This window comes from Convolutriloba macropyga, chromosome 14 (assembly GCF_964194025.1).
Source record: "Convolutriloba macropyga chromosome 14, txConMacr16.3, whole genome shotgun sequence".
Taxonomy (NCBI): domain Eukaryota; kingdom Metazoa; phylum Xenacoelomorpha; order Acoela; family Convolutidae; genus Convolutriloba; species Convolutriloba macropyga.
In genome coordinates, this window is record NC_134481.1 from 33,517,768 (window position 1) to 33,538,705 (window position 20,938).

A 20,938-nucleotide genomic window follows, 5' to 3' on the forward strand; every position below is an offset into this window, starting at 1 on the left:
GTCTTTTCAAAGTTCAATTTAATTAATAAAAAACAGAAATATTTCAATCTTTTTCTCATCTTTCATTAAAACAAATTATTTTTAGAGAAACAAACAGTTGAGAATTTTTGTTACTGATCCTGTCCATATAATTTAGCATGTTTTTTTGTCGTAAAAAATTCCAATTAATTTGAAGTCTATTTATCTTCCTTAGGAGATTTAAAGTAACCCATGATGCCTTCAGTTGTTAGCTATTGGTGTTAATGTCCTTAAAGTGTTTTCATTTAAAAAAAATCGGTGTGTTTTTGAAAATTCATCTTTTGTTCTTTTTTCATTCGATTTACAGTTCAATCTTTATGTAAGAAAATCAACTTGGCTTCCTGGTAAATCAAATATTAACTTCGTTTTTGATTTCATGCTAGGTAATGCTTCTTTTTGGGACAAAGAGAAAGCAGCAGTCGGAGTTTTTTATTACTGATATTATGCAATGTACCACAACAAACTAATTGTATAAACGATATATTAGTTTGTTCAACCAATCTTAAAGTCATCTCATAGAAAAAAATGTTTCAAAAATATGGCATTCCGTTTCTATGGTGCCTTTAATAATTCTTGTTCGAAATCTTTTTTTGTCAAATCACACAAAAGACACCGGCCTCAAGGGTGAGGTGGGAATTTTCTCACAGTTCACAGTAGTGGTCTTGGGTGTTCATAACTACTAAGTGGACTTGAATTACGTTCAGAATTGTCAACGTTGCACCGTTTTTTATCCGTTCTGCTCAATTGTTTTTGAAGTTGGTGTCTCCCATTAGCTCAAAATTCGCGGGTACGCTTCATGTGTTTGACGATTTCTCCATAACTACTGTACCAAATTGAACGGGAATTGTCTTTTCTGATGAACAATGAATTACCTTGTTTGCAGTGTTTAGTTGGTTTCCCAACTCGGCCTAATAAACAAGTTACTAATGTTTAAACTTGAAAAAATTGAAGTAAACCTTAATTTTTTTGGGGCTCGCTTACTGTTTCTGACAACTTTTCTTGAACTACTCTGCCAATTTGGCCAAGCATAGTATCGTTTTGTTGAATGTAGGTTTTTCCAGTGTTTGCGGTCTTGAATTGGTATCTAAATTGGCCTGCTCAGGACGTTAGTAAGCTGTAAATCTTAAAAAAAATTTTTTAAAAATTATATTTTAATTGTTTTTCAGTTCTGATATAGTTTCTCTTCTAAATTGGTTATTGTTGCTTGCAAATTGTGTTATTTCGGCTCTGTTTTGGTCCCTGACGTTTTTCAAAACTTAGTTTTTGGGAAATCATCAATTTTTCATTCTTTGCGAAATCATGAATTTCTTGTTAGAGGTCTTTTTTATCAAAACACACAAAACCACCTGGCAATTAGGGCGAGGTGGGAATTTTTTCCCACTCCTTAGTGGAGATCTTGGGTGTTCAGTAACTACAAAGTTGACTGGAATTGCGTTCAGAAGTGTCCGAGTGGCACAGTTTTTAGTCGTTTTGCATAATTTAGCGAGAATTTGGGGGTCTCCCAATAGCCCAGAAATCGGGGTTCGCTTCATGTGTTTTATGATCTCTTCGAAACTACTGTACCAAATAGTACGGGCATTGTTGTGTTTTGCTGACCCGAAACTTCCATTGCTTGCAGTGTTCATTGGTTTCTCAAGTTGCCCTAATCAAAGATGTTAATGTTTAACTTTCGAAAAAATGAAATAAGAATTTACATATTTTAGGGCACGCTTATTGTTTCTGACAATTTTTCCTGAACTACTTTGCCAAATTGGCCAAGCATAGTCGCATTTTTTCAATGTAAATTTATCAGATGTCTGCGGTCTTGAATTTGTGTCTAAATTGGCCAGCTCAGAACGCTATTAAGCTGTAATCATTAAAATTTAAAAAAAAGAATTATTTTTTAATTGTTTTTCATTTCTGATATAGTTTTTCATCTAAATTAGTTATTGCTGCTTGCAAATTATGTTATTTTGGCTTTGTTTCAGTCCCTGAAGTTTTCCAAAACTTAGTTTTTGGGAAATCATCAATTTTTCATTCTTTGCGAAATCAAGAAATTCTAGTTAGAGGTCTTTTGTCTTTTTTTCCAAAACACACAAAATATCCTGGCCTCTATGGCGAGGTGGGAATTATTTTCCACTTCACAGTGGGTGTCTTGGGTGTTCAGTAACTACTCAGTGGACTAGAATTGTGTTCTGAACTGTCCGATTGGTACCGTTTCTAGTCGTTTTGCATAATTTTGCGAGAATTTGGGGGTCTAGAAGTCAGAGGTACGCTTCGTGTGTTTGCGATTTCTCCAAAACTACTTTACCAAATGGGACGGGCATTTGCGCATTTTGTTGCTCCTAAACTCTCCTTGTATACAGTGTTTATAGATTTCTCACATCGGCTAAATAAAAAAAAACTGGAGGAAAGAAATTGTTTTTATCACATTGATAAAGGAACTTAATGTTTTGTACTTTTTCGAATTTCTCATTGAATATTTGACCAAAACGAGTGATTATTGGCTTGTTCTGTTGCTATTAAGACGTTCTTCTCTGAAATGTCTAGTGACAGTCCTGAAAAACATTCTTTAGAACTGTTATTCAATGATGAATGCGGAAAAACGAATCCGTTCTCAAATTTTATGGCTGAGTGGTGTTTTGCTTAATTGAACAACTGTTTGGTCGTGCGTTTTGTGTTTTCTAGACACTATTTAATTTGTGGAAGCTAATTGTATCAAATAATGTGATTAATTCAACATTTTTTATCTTTTCACGATTTCATGAAATTTCTGTGGTTGTTGTTTTATGTCAAAACACACAAAACATCATAACCTTCATGGTGAGGTGGGAAATTTTTTCCCACCTCACCATGAAGGTTTGCCGTGACCCAGAACGTGGAAGTGGACCAGAATTACACCCACAAATACGCCGGGAACGCTGCGTCACGTTGTTTTACGTCGGTTACGGAGATCTTGGGCTTCGATTTTAGCCCAAAAAATGGGGTACAGAACAGTATTTTGTTAATATCTGCTAAATTACTGAATCAAATCAAACAGGAGTGGTCGCATTTTGTAAGCACTGAACCCTTCTTGCTTGCAGTGTTTGGTTCCCAAATCGGCCTAATCGAAAAGTTATCAATGTTCAAAGTTGAAATAGGCCGAATTTTCGGGCTATTCTGGGTGACCCAAATTTCGGTACAACAAAACGCGGAATTTACCCAACAAGTGTTAGTGTTTTAGAATGCCCAGTTAGTGGGGATTATCCCCATATATATTTTATATGGTATTTTATGTAGTTGAGATTGTCAATTTTGGCTCTGAATGGCGGTCACCTCGCTTTTATGGTCATTTGGTACGGTACCTTATAATTGCTATAACTCCTCGAAGAATGTACCGATCGGGCTCATGTTTTGATATGATGCGTATCTCAAGCAGTGCTACAAACTGTGCTAAGGTTTATTTTTGTTCGGCCGTTTTGGAGAAACTGACCAGTAAATTTGCCCTTGATTTTACCTCTAGAAGCGTTTGACAGGGCTGTGTCAGGGTCTGATCACTTTGAATTTCGTCACTTCTGGTATAAATTATACTGTTTTCAATAGCCCGTCTAACGTAGATTCTGAATATGTATACTTTGTATATCATTTTCTATGATTTAGATCTTCAATTTTGGCTCTGCAGCCCGAGTACTCTGCTTCTTTGGTGATTTGGTACGGTACCTTTATGTTGGAATATCTCCTCCTTGAGTGAACCGATTTTTGATCTGTTTGTTGATTTGAACTTAGCGTGAGCCGTACTTGAATCCCTGTAAATGGCGTTTTGTTTCTTTCAGCCGTTTTCGAGAAATTGGCCGGGACACATACCCCCATTTTGGCCTATTCGTGTCCGGTACTTTTCCTGTACCTGCATGTTAGACCACTAAAACTAGCTCATTTAGGCTCGACAATTAGTTCGTTAGACTCCTTTGATAATGGGGATTGTCCCCATATATATTTTGCACCTCATTTTATGTAGTTCAGAAGGTCAATTTTAGCTCTGAATGTGCTGTAACTCTGCTCTGGGGTCATTTGGTACGGTACGATATTTTTGCTATAACTTCTTGAAGAATGCACCGATTGGGCTCATTTTTTAATATGACGCGTATCTCAAGCTGTGCTACAAACGGTACTAAGGGCGTTTGTTTTTGTTCGGCCATTTTTGAGAAATTGGCTAGGAAATTTGACCCCAGATTGAGCTCCTGAGCAGAGAAACAGTTCTTTGATGACCAGTTTAACCTTCCATATTGAAGCATTTGATTATTTCAGATTGATTGTAAAGTGATTGTAATTGCTGCAACATCATTTCCTTACAACAGCGAATTCCAGACATCAATAAACCTGAGTTATAACCTCGAATAATACTTCATAATTGGAAAATATGCCTATTTTAGCTTCAGAGGCATATCTTTATGTTGAGTTGGAGTGCAAAGTGTTGTACTCCCATAGCAAGCGATAGGTTTTTAGTAGTTGAGTTCACAAGGTACTGTGCAGAGCACAGATTGTTCTTCATGTGTGTTTCTTTTGTGCTTTCACCCAAAATTTTGGGGAACTGACCAATAGTGTGGTCGGTCTGGTGTAGTAGCAATAGTTGCCCAAGGACTTATTCAAATGAATTGAGGGTCTAAGGGTCTAAGGAGGAGTGTCACTGTCCGAGTACAGTCTGAGGGGTAAAGAATTTTTGACCGAGGTGGTATACGAAAAAAGTACTCTATACGTTGTCAAATTTCGCGCTCAAAGACTAGCTATATGGTGTTTCAACATAAATCGCTTTTGAACCTAGTCAAGGTTATTCAAATGAATTGAGGGTCTAAGGAGGAGTGTCAATGTCCTAGTACAGTCTTAGGGGCAAAGAACTTTTGACCTAGGTTGTATAAAAAAAAGTACTCTATACGTTGTCAAATTTCGCGCTCAAAAACTAGCTATATGGTGTTTCAACATAAATCGCTTTTCAACCTAGTCAAGGACTTATTCAAATGAATTGAGGGTCTAAGGAGGAGTGTAACTGTCCGAGTACAGTCTGAGAGGTAAAGAATTTTCGACCTAGGGGGTATACGAAAAAAGTACTCTATATGCTGTCAAATTTCGCGCTCAAAAACTAGCTATATGGTGTTTCAAAATAAATCGCTTTTGAACCTAGTCAAGGTCTTATTCAAATGAATTGAGGGTCTAAGGGTCTAAGGAGGAGTGTCCTTTTCCGAGTACAGTCTGAGGGGTAAAGAATTTTCGACCTAGGTGGTATACGAAAAAAGTACTCTATACGTTGTCAAATTTCGCGCTCAAAAACTAGCTTTATGGTGTTTCAACATAAATCGCTTTTGAACCTAGTCAAGGACTTATTCAAATGAATTGAGGGTCTGAGGAGGAGTGTCACTGTCCGAGTAAAGTCTGAGGGGTAAAGAATTTTTGAACTAGGTGGTATACAAAAAAAGTACTCTATACATTGTCAAATTTTGCGCTCAAAAACTAGCTATATGGTGTTTGAACATAAATCGCCTTTGAACCTGGTCAAGGACTTATTCAAATGAATTGAGGGTCTAAGGAGGAGTGTCACTGTCCTAGTACAGTCTGAGGGGCAAAAATTTTTTGACCTAGGTTGTATACGAAAAAAGTACTCTATACGTTGTCAAATTTCGCGCTCAAAAACTAGCTATATGGTGTTTCAACATAAATCGCTTTTCAACCTAGTCAAGGACTTATTCAAATGAATTGAGGGCCTAAGGAGGAGTGTAACGGTCCGAGTACAGTCTGAGAGGTAAAGAACTTTCGACCTAGGGGGTATATGAATAAAGTACTCTATACGTTGTCAAATTTCGCGCTCAAAAACTAGCTATATGGTGTTTCAACATAAATCGCTTTTGAACCTAGTCAAGGACATATTCAAATGAATTGAGGGTCACAGGAGGAGTGGCACTGTCCGAGTACAGACTGAGGGGCAAAAAATTTTTGACCTAGGTGGTATACGAAAAAAGTACTCTATACGTTGTCAGATTTCGCGCTCAAAAACTAGCTATATGGTGTTTCAACATAAATCGCTTTTCAACCTAGTCAAGGACTTTTTCAAATGAATTGAGGGTCTAAGGAGGAGTGTCACTGTCCAAGTACAGTCTGAGAGGTAAAGAATTTTTGACCTAGGTGGTATACGAAAAAAGAACTCTATACGTTGTCAAATTTCGCGCTCAAAAAATAGCTATATGGTGTTTCAACATAAATCGCTTTTGAACCTAGTCAAGGACTTATTCGAATGAATTGAGGGTCTAAGGAGGAGTGTCACTGTCCGAGTAGAGTCTGTGGAGCAAAGAATTTTGGACCTAGTTGGTATACGAAAAAAAGTACTCTTTACGTTGTCAAATTTCTCGCTCAAAAACTAGCTATATTGTGTTTCAACATAAATCGCTTTTGAACCTAGTCAAGGACTTATTCAAATGAATTGAGGGTCTACGGAGGAGTGTCACTGTCCAAGTACAGTCTGATGGGTAAAGAACTTTCGACCTAGGTGGTACACGAAAAAAAGTACTCTATACGTTGTCAAATTTCGCGCTCAAAAATTAGCTATATGGTGTTTCAACATAAATCGCTTTTGAACCTAGTCAAGGACTTATTCAAATGAATTGAGGCTCTAAGGAGGAGTGGCACTGTCCGAGTACAGTCTGTGGGGCAGAGAATTTTTGACCTAGTTGGTATACGAAAAAAGTACTCTATACTTTGTCAAATTTCGCGCTCAAAAATTAGCTATATGGTGTTTCAACATAAATCGCTTTTGAACCTAGTCAAGGACTTATTCAAATGAGTTGAGGGTCTAAGGAGGAGTGTCACTGTCCGAGTACAGTCTGATGGGTAAAGAAATTTCGACCTAGGTGGTATACGAAAAAAGTACTCTATACGTTGTCAAATTTCGCGCTCAAAAACTAGCTATATGGTGTTTCAACATAAATCGCTTTTGAACCTAGTCAAGGACTTATTCAAATGAATTGAGGCTCTAAGGAGGAGTGGCACTGTCCGAGTACAGTCTGTGGGGCAGAGAATTTTTGACCTAGGTGGTATACGAAAAAAGTGCTCTATACGTTGTCAAATTTCGCGCTCAAAAACTAGCTATATGGTGTTTCAGCATAAATCGCTTTTGAACCTAGTCAAGGAGTTATTCAAATGAATTGAGGGTCTAAGGAGAAGTGTCACTGTCCGAGTACAGTCTGTGTGGCAGAGAATTTTTGATCTAGTTGGTATACGAAAAAAAGTACTCTATACGTTGTCAAATTTCGCGCTCAAAAATTAGCTATATGGTGTTTCAACATAAATCGCTTTTGAACCTAGTCAAGGACTTATTCAAATGAATTGAGGGTCTACGGAGGAGTGTCACTGTCCAAGTACAGTCTGATGGGTAAAGAACTTTCGACCTAGGTGGTATACGAAAAAAGTATTCTATACGTTGTCAAATTTCGCGCTCAAAAACTAGCTATATGGTGTTTCAACATAAATCGCTTTTGAACCTAGTCAAGGACTTATTCAAATGAATGGAGGCTCTAAGGAGGAGTGGCACTGTCCGAGTACAGTCTGTGGGGCAGAGAATTTTTGACCTAGGTGGTATACGAAAAAAGTGCTCTATACGTTGTCAAATTTCGCGCTCAAAAACTAGCTATATGGTGTTTCAGCATAAATCGCTTTTGAACCTAGTCAAGGAGTTATTCAAATGAATTGAGGGTCTAAGGAGAAGTGTCACTGTCCGAGTACAGACTGAGGGGCAAAAAATTTTTGACCTAGGTGGTATACGAAAAAAGTACTCTATACGTTGTCAGATTTCGCGCTCAAAAACTAGCTATATGGTGTTTCAACATAAATCGCTTTTCAACCTAGTCAAGGACTTTTTCAAATGAATTGAGGGTCTAAGGAGGAGTGTCACTGTCCAAGTACAGTCTGAGAGGTAAAGAATTTTTGACCTAGGTGGTATACGAAAAAAGTGCTCTATACGTTGTCAAATTTCGCGCTCAAAAACTAGCTATATGGTGTTTCAGCATAAATCGCTTTTGAACCTAGTCAAGGAGTTATTCAAATGAATTGAGGGTCTAAGGAGAAGTGTCACTGTCCGAGTACAGACTGAGGGGCAAAAAATTTTTGACCTAGGTGGTATACGAAAAAAGTACTCTATACGTTGTCAGATTTCGCGCTCAAAAACTAGCTATATGGTGTTTCAACATAAATCGCTTTTCAACCTAGTCAAGGACTTATTCAAATGAATTGAGGCTCTAAGGAGGAGTGGCACTGTCCGAGTACAGTCTGTGGGGCAGAGAATTTTTGACCTAGTTGGTATACGAAAAAAGTACTCTATACTTTGTCAAATTTCGCGCTCAAAAATTAGCTATATGGTGTTTCAACATAAATCGCTTTTGAACCTAGTCAAGGACTTATTCAAATGAGTTGAGGGTCTAAGGAGGAGTGTCACTGTCCGAGTACAGTCTGATGGGTAAAGAAATTTCGACCTAGGTGGTATACGAAAAAAGTACTCTATACGTTGTCAAATTTCGCGCTCAAAAACTAGCTATATGGTGTTTCAACATAAATCGCTTTTGAACCTAGTCAAGGACTTATTCAAATGAATTGAGGCTCTAAGGAGGAGTGGCACTGTCCGAGTACAGTCTGTGGGGCAGAGAATTTTTGACCTAGGTGGTATACGAAAAAAGTGCTCTATACGTTGTCAAATTTCGCGCTCAAAAACTAGCTATATGGTGTTTCAGCATAAATCGCTTTTGAACCTAGTCAAGGAGTTATTCAAATGAATTGAGGGTCTAAGGAGAAGTGTCACTGTCCGAGTACAGTCTGTGTGGCAGAGAATTTTTGATCTAGTTGGTATACGAAAAAAAGTACTCTATACGTTGTCAAATTTCGCGCTCAAAAATTAGCTATATGGTGTTTCAACATAAATCGCTTTTGAACCTAGTCAAGGACTTATTCAAATGAATTGAGGGTCTACGGAGGAGTGTCACTGTCCAGGTACAGTCTGATGGGTAAAGAACTTTCGACCTAGGTGGTATACGAAAAAAGTATTCTATACGTTGTCAAATTTCGCGCTCAAAAACTAGCTATATGGTGTTTCAACATAAATCGCTTTTAAACCTAGTCAAGGACTTATTCAAATGAATGGAGGCTCTAAGGAGGAGTGGCACTGTCCGAGTACAGTCTGTGGGGCAGAGAATTTTTGACCTAGGTGGTATACGAAAAACGTGCTCTATACGTTGTCAAATTTCGCGCTCAAAAACTAGCTATATGGTGTTTCAGCATAAATCGCTTTTGAACCTAGTCAAGGAGTTATTCAAATGAATTGAGGGTCTAAGGAGAAGTGTCACTGTCCGAGTACAGTCTGTGTGGCAGAGAATTTTTGATCTAGTTGGTATACGAAAAAAAGTACTCTATACGTTGTCAAATTTCGCGCTCAAAAATTAGCTATATGGTGTTTCAACATAAATCGCTTTTGAACCTAGTCAAGGACTTATTCAAATGAATTGAGGGTCTACGGAGGAGTGTCACTGTCCAAGTACAGTCTGATGGGTAAAGAACTTTCGACCTAGGTGGTATACGAAAAAAGTATTCTATACGTTGTCAAATTTCGCGCTCAAAAACTAGCTATATGGTGTTTCAACATAAATCGCTTTTGAACCTAGTCAAGGACTTATTCAAATGAATTGAGGCTCTAAGGAGGAGTGGCACTTTCCGAGTACAGTCTGTGGGGCAGAGAATTTTTGACCTAGTTGGTATACGAAAAAAGTGCTCTATACGTTGTCAAATTTCGCGCTCAAAAACTAGCTATATGGTGTTTCAACATAAATCGCTTTTGAACCTAGTCAAGGACTTATTCAAATGAGTTGAGGGTCTAAGGAGGAGTGTCACTGTCCAAGTACAGTCTGATGGGTAAAGAAATTTCGACCTAGGTGGTATACGAAAAAAGTACTCTATACGTTGTCAAATTTCGCGCTCAAAAACTGGCTATATGGTGTTTCAACATAAATCGCTTTTCAACCTAGTCAAGGACTTATTCAAATGAATTGAGGGTCTAAGGAGGAGTGTCACTGTACGAGTACAGTCTGAGGGGTAAAGAATTTTCGACCTAGGTGGTATAGGAAAAAAGTTTTCTATACGTTGTCAAATTTCGCGCTCATAAACTAGCTATATGGTTTTTCAACATAAATCGCTTTTCAACCTAGTCAAGGACTTATTCAAATGAATTGAGGGTCTAAGGAGGAGTGTCACTGTCCGAGTACAGTCTGAGAGGTACAGAATTTTTGACATAGGTGGTATACGAAAAAAGTACTCTATACGTTGTCAAATTTCGCGCTCAAAAACTAGCTATATGGTGTTTCAGCGTAAATCGCTTTTGAACCTAGTCAAGGACTTATTCAAATGAATTGAGGGTCTAAGGAGGAGTGTCACTGTCCGAGTACAGTCTGTGGGGCAAAGAATTTTTGATCTAGTTGATATACAAAAAAAGTACTCTATACGTTGTCAAATTTCGCGCTCAAAAATTAGCTATATGGTGTTTCAACATAAATCGCTTTTGAACCTAGTCAAGGACTTATTCAAATGAATTGAGGGTCTAAGGAGGAGTGTCACTGTCCGAGTACAGTCTGTGGGGCAGAGAATTTTTGATCTAGTTGGTATACGAAAAAAGTACTCTATACGTTGTCAAATTTCGCGCTCAAAAACTAGCTATATGGTGTTTCAACATAAATCGCTTTTCAACCTAGTCAAGGACTTATTCAAATGAATTGAGGGTCTAAGGAGGAGTGTCACTGTCCGAGTACAGTCTGAGAGGTAAAGAATTTTTGACCTAGATGGTATACGAAAAAGGTACTCTATACGTTGTCAAATTTCGCGCTCAAAAACTAGCTATATGGTGTTTCAGCGTAAATCGCTTTTGAACCTAGTCAAGGACTTATTCAAATGAGTTGAGGGTCTAAGGAGGAGTGTCACTGTCCAAGTACAGTCTGATGGGTAAAGAAATTTCGACCTAGGTGGTATACGAAAAAAGTACTCTATACGTTGTCAAAGTTCGCGCTCAAAAACTAGCTATATGGTGTTTCAACATAAATCGCTTTTCAACCTAGTCAAGGACTTATTCAAATGAATTGAGGGTCTAAGGAGGAGTGTCACTGTACGAGTACAGTCTGAGGGGTAAAGAATTTTTGACCTAGGTGGTATAGGAAAAAAGTTTTCTATACGTTGTCAAATTTCGCGCTCATAAACTAGCTATATGGTGTTTCAACATAAATCGCTTTTGAACCTAGTCAAGGACTTATTCAAATGAGTTGAGGGTCTAAGGAGGAGTGTCACTGTCCAAGTACAGTCTGATGGGTAAAGAAATTTCGACCTAGGTGGTATACGAAAAAAGTACTCTATACGTTGTCAAATTTCGCGCTCAAAAACTAGCTATATGGTGTTTCAACATAAATCGCTTTTCAACCTAGTCAAGGACTTATTCAAATGAATTGAGGGTCTAAGGAGGAGTGTCACTGTCCGAGTACAGTCTGAGAGGTACAGAATTTTTGACATAGGTGGTATACGAAAAAAGTACTCTATACGTTGTCAAATTTCGCGCTCAAAAACTAGCTATATGGTGTTTCAGCGTAAATCGCTTTTGAACCTAGTCAAGGACTTATTCAAATGAATTGAGGGTCTAAGGAGGAGTGTCACTGTCCGAGTACAGTCTGTGGGGCAAAGAATTTTTGATCTAGTTGATATACAAAAAAAGTACTCTATACGTTGTCAAATTTCGCGCTCAAAAATTAGCTATATGGTGTTTCAACATAAATCGCTTTTGAACCTAGTCAAGGACTTATTCAAATGAATTGAGGGTCTAAGGAGGAGTGTCACTGTCCGAGTACAGTCTGTGGGGCAGAAAATTTTTGATCTAGTTGGTATACGAAAAAAGTACTCTATACGTTGTCAAATTTCGCGCTCAAAAACTAGCTATATGGTGTTTCAACATAAATCGCTTTTGAACCTAGTCAAGGACTTATTCAAATGAATTGAGGGTCTAAGGAGGAGTTTCACTGTCCGAGTACAGTCTGTGGGGCAGAGAATTTTTGATCTAGTTGGTATACGAAAAAAGTACTCTATACTTTGTCAAATTTCGCGCTCAAAAACTAGCTATATGGTGTTTCAACATAAATCGCTTTTGAACCTAGTCAAGGACTTATTCAAATGAGTTGAGGGTCTAAGGAGGAGTGTCACTGTCCAAGTACAGTCTGATGGGTAAAGAAATTTCGACCTAGGTGGTATACGAAAAAAGTACTCTATACGTTGTCAAATTTCGCGCTCAAAAACTAGCTATATGGTGTTTCAACATAAATCGCTTTTGAACCTAGTCAAGGACTTATTCAAATGAATTGAGGGTCTAAGGAGGAGTGTCACTGTCCGAGTACAGTCTGAGGGGCAAAGAATTTTTGACCTAGGTGGTATACGAAAAAAGTACTCTATACGTTGTCAAATTTCGCGCTCAAAAACTAGCTATATTGTGTTTCAACATAAATCGCTTTTGAACCTAGTCAAGGACTTATTCAAATGAATTGAGGGTCGAAGGAGGAGTGTCACTGTCCTAGTACAGTCTGAGGGGCAAAGAATTTTTGACCTAGGTTGTATACGAAAAAAGTACTCTATACGTTGTCAAATTTCGCGCTCAAAAACTAGCTATATGTCGTTTCAACATAAATCGCTTTTCAACCTAGTCAAGGACTTATTCAAATGAACTGATGGTATAAGGAGGAGTGCCACTGTACGAGTACAGTCTGAGGGGTAAAGAATTTTCGACCTAGGGTGTATACGAAAAAAGTACTTTATACGTTGTCAAATTTCGCGCCCAAAAACTAGCTATATGGTGTATCAACATAAATCGCTTTTGAACCTAGTCAAGGACTTATTCAAATGAATTGAGGATCTAAGGAGGAGTGTCACTGTCCGAGTACAGTCTGAGGGGTGAAGAATTTTTGACCTAGGTGGTATACGAAAAAAGCACTCTATACGTTGTCAAATTTCGCGCTCCAGAACTAGCTATATGGTGTTTCAACATAAATCGCTTTTGAACCTAGTCAAGGACTTATTCAAATGAATTGAGGGTCTAAGGAGGAGTGTCACTGTCCGAGTACAGTCTGATAGGTAAAGAAATTTCGACCTAGATGGTATACGAAAAAAGTACTCTATAAGTTGTCAAATTTCGCGCTCAAAAACTAGCTATATGGTGTTTCAACATAAATCGCTTTTGAACCTAGTCAAGGACTTATTCAAATGGATTGAGAGTATAAGGAGGAGTGTAATTGTCCGAGTACAGTCTGAGGGGTAAAGAATTTTCGACCTAGGTGGTATACGAAAAAAGTACTCTATACGTTGTCAAATTTCGCGCTCAAAAACTAGCTATATGGTGTTTCAACATAAATCGCTTTTGAACCTAGTCAAGGACTTATTCAAATGAATTGAGGGTCTAAGGAGGAGTGTCACTGTCCTAGTACAGTCTGAGGGGCAAAGAATTTTTGACCTAGGTGGTATACGAAAAAAGTACTCTATACGTTGTCAAATTTCGCGCTCAAAAACTAGCTATATGGTGTTTCAACATAAATCGCTTTTGAACCTAGTCAAGGACTTATTCAAATGAATTGAGGGTCTAAGGAGGAGTGTCACTGTCCTAGTACAGTCTGAGGGGCAAAGAATTTTTGACCTAGGTTGTATACGAAAAAAGTACTCTATACGTTGTCAAATTTCGCGCTCAAAAACTAGCTATATGGTGTTTCAACATAAATCGCTTTTCAACCTAGTCAAGGACTTATTCAAATGACTTGAGGGTCTGAGGAGGAGTGTCACTGTATGAGTACAGTCTGAGGGCTAAAGAATTTTCGACCTAGGTGGTATACGAAAATAGTACTCTATACGTTGTCAAATTTCGCGCTCAAAAACTAGCTATATGGTGTTTCAACATAACTCGCTTTTGAACCTAGTCAAGGACTTATTCAAATGAATTGAGGGTCTAAGGAGGAGTGTCACTGTCCGAGTACAGTCTGAGGGGCAAAGAATTTTTGACCTAGGTGGTATACGAAAAAAGTAATCTATACGTTGTCAAATTTCGCGCTCAAAAACTAGCTATATGGTGTTTCAACATAAATCGCTTTTGAACCTAGTCAAGGACTTATTCAAATGAATTGAGGGTCTAAGGAGGAGTGTCACTGTCCTAGTACAGTCTGAGGGGCAAAGAATTTTTGACCTAGGTTGTATACGAAAAAAGTACTCTATACGTTGTCAAATTTCGCGCTCAAAAACTAGCTATATGGTGTTTCAACATAAATCGCTTTTCAACCTAGTCAAGGACTTATTCAAATGACTTGAGGGTCTGAGGAGGAGTGTCACTGTACGAGTACAGTCTGAGGGCTAAAGAATTTTCGACCTAGGTGGTATACGAAAATAGTACTCTATACGTTGTCAAAATTCGCGCTCAAAAACTAGCTATATGGTGTTTCAACATAACTCGCTTTTGAACCTAGTCAAGGACTTATTCAAACGAATTGAGGGTCTAAGGAGGAGTGTCACTGTCCGAGTACAGTCTGAGGGGTAAAGAATTTTTTACCTAGGTGGTATAAGAAAAAAGCACTCTATACGTTGTCAAATTTCGCGCTCCAGAACTAGCTATATGGTGTTTCAACATAAATCGCTTTTGAACCTAGTCAAGGACTTATTCAAATGAATTGAGGGTCTAAGGAGGAGTGTCACTGTCCGAGTACAGTCTGATGGGTAAAGAAATTTCGACCTAGGTGGTATACGAAAAAAGTACTCTATAAGTTGTCAAATTTCGCGCTCAAAAAGTAGCCATATGGTGTTTCAACATAAATCGCTTTTGAACCTAGTCAAGGACTTATTCAAATGGATTGAGGGTCTAAGGAGGAGTGTAATTGTCCGAGTGCAGTCTGAGGGGTAAAGAATTTTCGACTTAGGTGGTATACGAAAAAAGTACTCTATACGTTGTCAAATTTCGCGCTCAAAAACTAGCTATATGGTGTTTCAACATAAATCGCTTTTGAACCTAGTCAAGGACTTATTCAAATGAATTGAGGGTCTAAGGAGGAGTGTCACTGTCCTAGTACAGTCTGAGGGGCAAAGAATTTTTGACCTAGGTTGTATACAAAAAAAGTACTCTATACGTTGTCAAATTTCGCGCTCAAAAACTAGCTATATGGTGTTTCAACATAAATCCCTTTTCAACCTAGTCAAGGACTTATTCAAATGATTTGAGGGTCTAAGGAGGAGTGTCACTGTACGAGTACAGTCTGAGGGCTAAAGAATTTTCGACCTAGGTGGTATACGAAAATAGTACTCTATACGTTGTCAAATTTCGCGCTCAAAAACTAGCTATATGGTGTTTCAACATAACTCGCTTTTGAACCTAGTCAAAGACTTATTCAAAAGAATTGAAAGTCTAAGGAGGAGTGTCACTGTCTGAGTACAGTCTGAGGGGTAAAGAATTTTTGACCTAGGTGGTATACGAAAAAAGTACTCTATACGTTGTCAAATTTCGCGCTCAAAAACTAGCTATATGGTGTTTCAAAATAAATCGCTTTTGAACCTAGTCAAGGACTTATTCAAAAGAATTGAAAGTCTAAGGAGGAGTGTCACTGTCCGAGTACAGTCTTAGGGGCAAAGAATTTTTGACCTAGTTGGTATACGAAAAATGTACTCTATACGTTGTCAAATTTTGCGCTCAAAATTAGCTATATGGTGTTTCAACATAAATCGCTTTTGAACCTAGTCAAGGACTTATTCAAATGAATTGAGGGTCTAAGGAGGAGTGTCACTGTCCGAGTACAGTCTGAGGGGTAAACAATTTTCGACCTAGGTGGTATACGAAAAAAGTACTCTATACGTTGTCAAATTTCGCACTCAAAAACTAGCTATATGGTGTTTCAACATAAATCGCTTTTGAACCTAGTCAAGGACTTATTCAAATCAATTGAGGGTCTAAGGAGGAGTGTCACTGTCGAAGTGCAGTCTGAGGGGTAATGAATTTTTGACCTAGGTGGTATACGAAAAAAGGACTCTATACGTTGTCAAATTTCGCGCTCAAAAACGAGCTATATGGTGTTTCAACATAAATCGCTTTTCAATCTAGTCAAGGACTTATTCAAATGACTTGAGGGTCTGAGGAGGAGTGTCACTGTCCGAGTACAGTCTGAGAGGTAAAGAATTTTTGACCTAGGGGTATACGAAAAAAGTACTCCATACGTTGTCAAATTTCGCGCTCAAAAACTAGCTATATGGTGTTTCAACATAAATCGCTTTTGTACCTAGTCAAGGACTTATTCAAATGAATTGAGGGTCTAAGGAGGAGTGTCACTGTCCGAGAACAGTCTGTGGGGCAAAGAATTTTTGACCTAGTTGGTATACGAAAAAAGAACTCTATACGTTGTCAAATTTCGCGCTCAAAAACTAGCTATATGGTGTTTCAACATAAATCGCTTTTGAACCTAGTCAAGGACTTATTCAAATGAATTGAGGGTCTAAGGAGGAGTGTCACTGTCCGAGTACAGTCTGAGGGGTAAACAATTTTCGACCTAGGTGGTATACGAAAAAAGTACTCTATACGTTGTCAAATTTCGCACTCAAAAACTAGCTATATGGTGTTTCAACATAAATCGCTTTTGAACCTAGTCAAGGACTTATTCAAATCAATTGAGGGTCTAAGGAGGAGTTTCACTGTCGAAGTACAGTCTGAGGGGTAAAGAATTTTTGACCTAGGTGGTATACGAAAAAAGGACTCTATACGTTGTCAAATTTCGCGCTCAAAAACGAGCTATATGGTGTTTCAACATAAATCGCTTTTCAATCTAGTCAAGGACTTATTCAAATGACTTGAGGGTCTGAGGAGGAGTGTCACTGTCCGAGTACAGTCTGAGAGGTAAAGAATTTTTGACCTAGGGGTATACGAAAAAAGTACTCCATACGTTGTCAAATTTCGCGCTCAAAAACTAGCTATATGGTGTTTCAACATAAATCGCTTTTGTACCTAGTCAAGGACTTATTCAAATGAATTGAGGGTCTAAGGAGGAGTGTCACTGTCCGAGAACAGTCTGTGGGGCAAAGAATTTTTGACCTAGTTGGTATACGAAAAAAGAACTCTATACGTTGTCAAATTTCGCGCTCAAAAAATAGCTATATGGTGTTTCAACATAAATCGCTTTTGAACCTAGTCAAGGACTTATTCAAATGAATTGAGGGTCTAAGGAGGAGTGTCACTTTCCGAGTACAGTCTGAGGGGTAAAAAATTTTCGACCTAGGTGGTATACGAAAAAAGTACTCTATACGTTGTCAAATTTCGCGCTCAAAAACTAGCTATATGGTGTTTCAACATAAATCGCTTTTGTACCTAGTCAAGGACTTATTCAAATGAATTGAGGGTCTAAGGAGGAGTGTCACTGTCCGAGAACAGTCTGTTGGGCAAAGAATTTTTGACCTAGTTGGTATACGAAAAAAAGTACTCACACGTTGTCAAATTTCGCGCTCAAAAACTAGCTTTATGGTGTTTCAACATAAGTCGCTTTTGAACCTAGTCAAGGTCTTATTCAACTGAATTGAGGGTCTAAGGAGGAGTGTCACTGTCCGAGTACAGTCTGAGGGGTAAAGAATTTTCGACCTAGGTGGTATACGAAAAAAGTACTCCATACGTTGTCAAATTTCGCGCTCAAAAACTAGCTATATGGTGTTTCAACATAAATCGCTTTTGTACCTAGTCAAGGACTTATTCAAATGAATTGAGGGTCTAAGGAGGAGTGTCACTGTCCGAGAACAGTCTGTGGGGCAAAGAATTTTTGACCTAGTTGGTATACGAAAAAAGAACTCTATACGTTGTCAAATTTCGCGCTCAAAAAATAGCTATATGGTGTTTCAACATAAATCGCTTTTGAACCTAGTCAAGGACTTATTCAAATGAATTGAGGGTCTAAGGAGGAGTGTCACTTTCCGAGTACAGTCTGAGGGGTAAAAAATTTTCGACCTAGGTGGTATACGAAAAAAGTACTCTATACGTTGTCAAATTTCGCGCTCAAAAACTAGCTATATGGTGTTTCAACATAAATCGCTTTTGTACCTAGTCAAGGACTTATTCAAATGAATTGAGGGTCTAAGGAGGAGTGTCACTGTCCGAGAACAGTCTGTTGGGCAAAGAATTTTTGACCTAGTTGGTATACGAAAAAAAGTACTCACACGTTGTCAAATTTCGCGCTCAAAAACTAGCTTTATGGTGTTTCAACATAAGTCGCTTTTGAACCTAGTCAAGGACTTATTCAACTGAATTGAGGGTCTAAGGAGGAGTGTCACTGTCCGAGTACAGTCTGAGGGGTAAAGAATTTTCGACCTAGGTGGTATACGAAAAAAGTACTCTATACGTTGTCAAATTTCGCGCTCAAAATTAGCTATATGGTGTTTCAACATAAATCGCTTTTGAACCTAGTCAAGGACTTATTCAAATGAATTGAGGGTCTAAGGAGGAGTGTCACTGTCCGAGTACAGTCTGAGGGGTAAAGAATTTTCGACCTAGGTGGTATACGAAAAAAGTACTCTATACGTTGTCAAATTTCGCACTCAAAAACTAGCTATATGGTGTTTCAACATAAATCGCTTTTGATCCTAGTCAAGGACTTATTCAAATCAATTGAGGGTCTAAGGAGGAGTGTCACTGTCGAAGTACAGTCTGAGGGGTAAAGAATTTTTGACCTAGGTGGTATACGAAAAAAGGACTCTATACGTTGTCAAATTTCGCGCTCAAAAACGAGCTATATGGTGTTTCAACATAAATCGCTTTTCAATCTAGTCAAGGACTTATTCAAATGACTTGAGGGTCTGAGGAGGAGTGTCACTGTCCGAGTACAGTCTGAGAGGTAAAAAATTTTTGACCTAGGGGGTATACGAAAAAAGTACTCTATACGTTGTCAAATTTCGCGCTCAAAAACTAGCTATATGGTGTTTCAACATAAATCGCTTTTGAACCTAGTCAAGGACTTATTCAAAAGAATTGAGGGTCTAAGGAGGAGTGTCACTTTCCGAGTACAGTCTGAGGGGTAAAAAATTTTCGACCTAGGTGGTATACGAAAAAAGTACTCTATACGTTGTCAAATTTCGCGCTCAAAAACTAGCTATATGGTGTTTCAACATAAATCGCTTTTGAAACTAGTCAAGGACTTATTCAAATGAATTGAGGGTCTAAGGAGGATTGTCACTGTGCAAGTACAGTCTGAGGGGTAAAGAATTTTCGACCTAGGTGGTATACAAAAAAAGTACTCAGACGTTGTCAAATTTCGCGCTCAAAAACTAGCTATATGGTGTTTCAACATAAGTCGCTTTTGAACCTAGTCAAGGACTTATTCAAATGAATTGAGGGTCTAAGGAGGAGTGTCACTGTCCGAGTACAGTCTGAGGGGTAAAGAATTTTCGACCTAGGTGGTATACGAAAAAGTACTCTATACGTTGTCAAATTTCGCGCTCAAAAACTAGCTATATCGTGTTTCAACATACATCGCTTTTGAACCTAGTCAAAGACTTATTCAAATGAATTGAGGGTCTCAAGGGGAGTGTCACTGTCCGAGTATAGTCTGAGCGGTAAAGAATTTTTGACCTAGTTGGTATACGAAAAAAGAACTCTATACGTTGTCAAATTTCGCGCTCAAAAACTAGCTATATGGTGTTTCAACATAAATCGCTTTTGAACATAGTCAAGGACTTATTCAAATGAATTGAGGGTCTAAGGAGGAGTGTCACTGTCCGAGTACAGTCTGAGGGGTAAAGAATTTTCGACCTAGGTGGTATACGAAAAAAGTACTCTATACGTTGTCAAATTTCGCGCTCAAAAACTAGCTATATGGTGTTTCAACATAAATCGCTTTTGAACCTAGTCAAGGACTTATTCAAATGAATTGAGGGTCTAAGGAGGATTGTCACTGTGCAAGTACAGTCTGACGGGTAAAGAATTTTCGACCTAGGTGCTATACGAAAAAAGTACTCACACATTGTCAAATTTCGCGCTCAAAAACTAGCTATATGGTGTTTCAACATAAGTCGCTTTTGAACCTAGTCAAGAAGTTTTTCAAATGAATTGAGGGTCTAAGGAGGAGTGTCACTGTCCGAGTACAGTCTGAGGGGTAAAGAATTTTCGACCTAGGTGGTATACGAAAAAAGTACTCTATACGTTGTCAAATTTCGCGCTCAAAAACTAGCTATATCGTGTTTCAACATACATCGCTTTTGAACCTAGTCAAAGACTTATTCAAATGAATTGAGGGTCTCAAGGGGAGTGTCACTGTCCGAGTATAGTCTGAGCGGTAAAGAATTTTTGACCTAGTTGGTATACGAAAAAAGAACTCTATACGTTGTCAAATTTCGCGCTCAAAAACTAGCTATATGGTGTTTCAACATAAATCGCTTTTGAACATAGTCAAGGACTTATTCAAATGAATTGAGGGTCTAAGGAGGAGTGTCACTGTCCGAGTACAGTCTGAGGGGTAAAGAATTTTCGACCTAGGTGGTATACGAAAAAAGTACTCTATACGTTGTCAAATTTCGCGCTCAAAAACTAGCTATATGGTGTTTCAACATAAATCGCTTTTGAACCTAGTCAAGGACTTATTCAAATGAATTGAGGGTCTAAGGAGGATTGTCACTGTGCAAGTACAGTCTGACGGGTAAAGAATTTTCGACCTAGGTGCTATACGAAAAAAGTACTCACACATTGTCAAATTTCGCGCTCAAAAACTAGCTATATGGTGTTTCAACATAAGTCGCTTTTGAACCTAGTCAAGAAGTTTTTCAAATGAATTGAGGGTCTAAGGAGGAGTGTCACTGTCCGAGTACAGTCTGAGGGGTAAAGAATTTTCGACCTAGGTGGTATACGAAAAAAGTACTCTATACGTTGTCA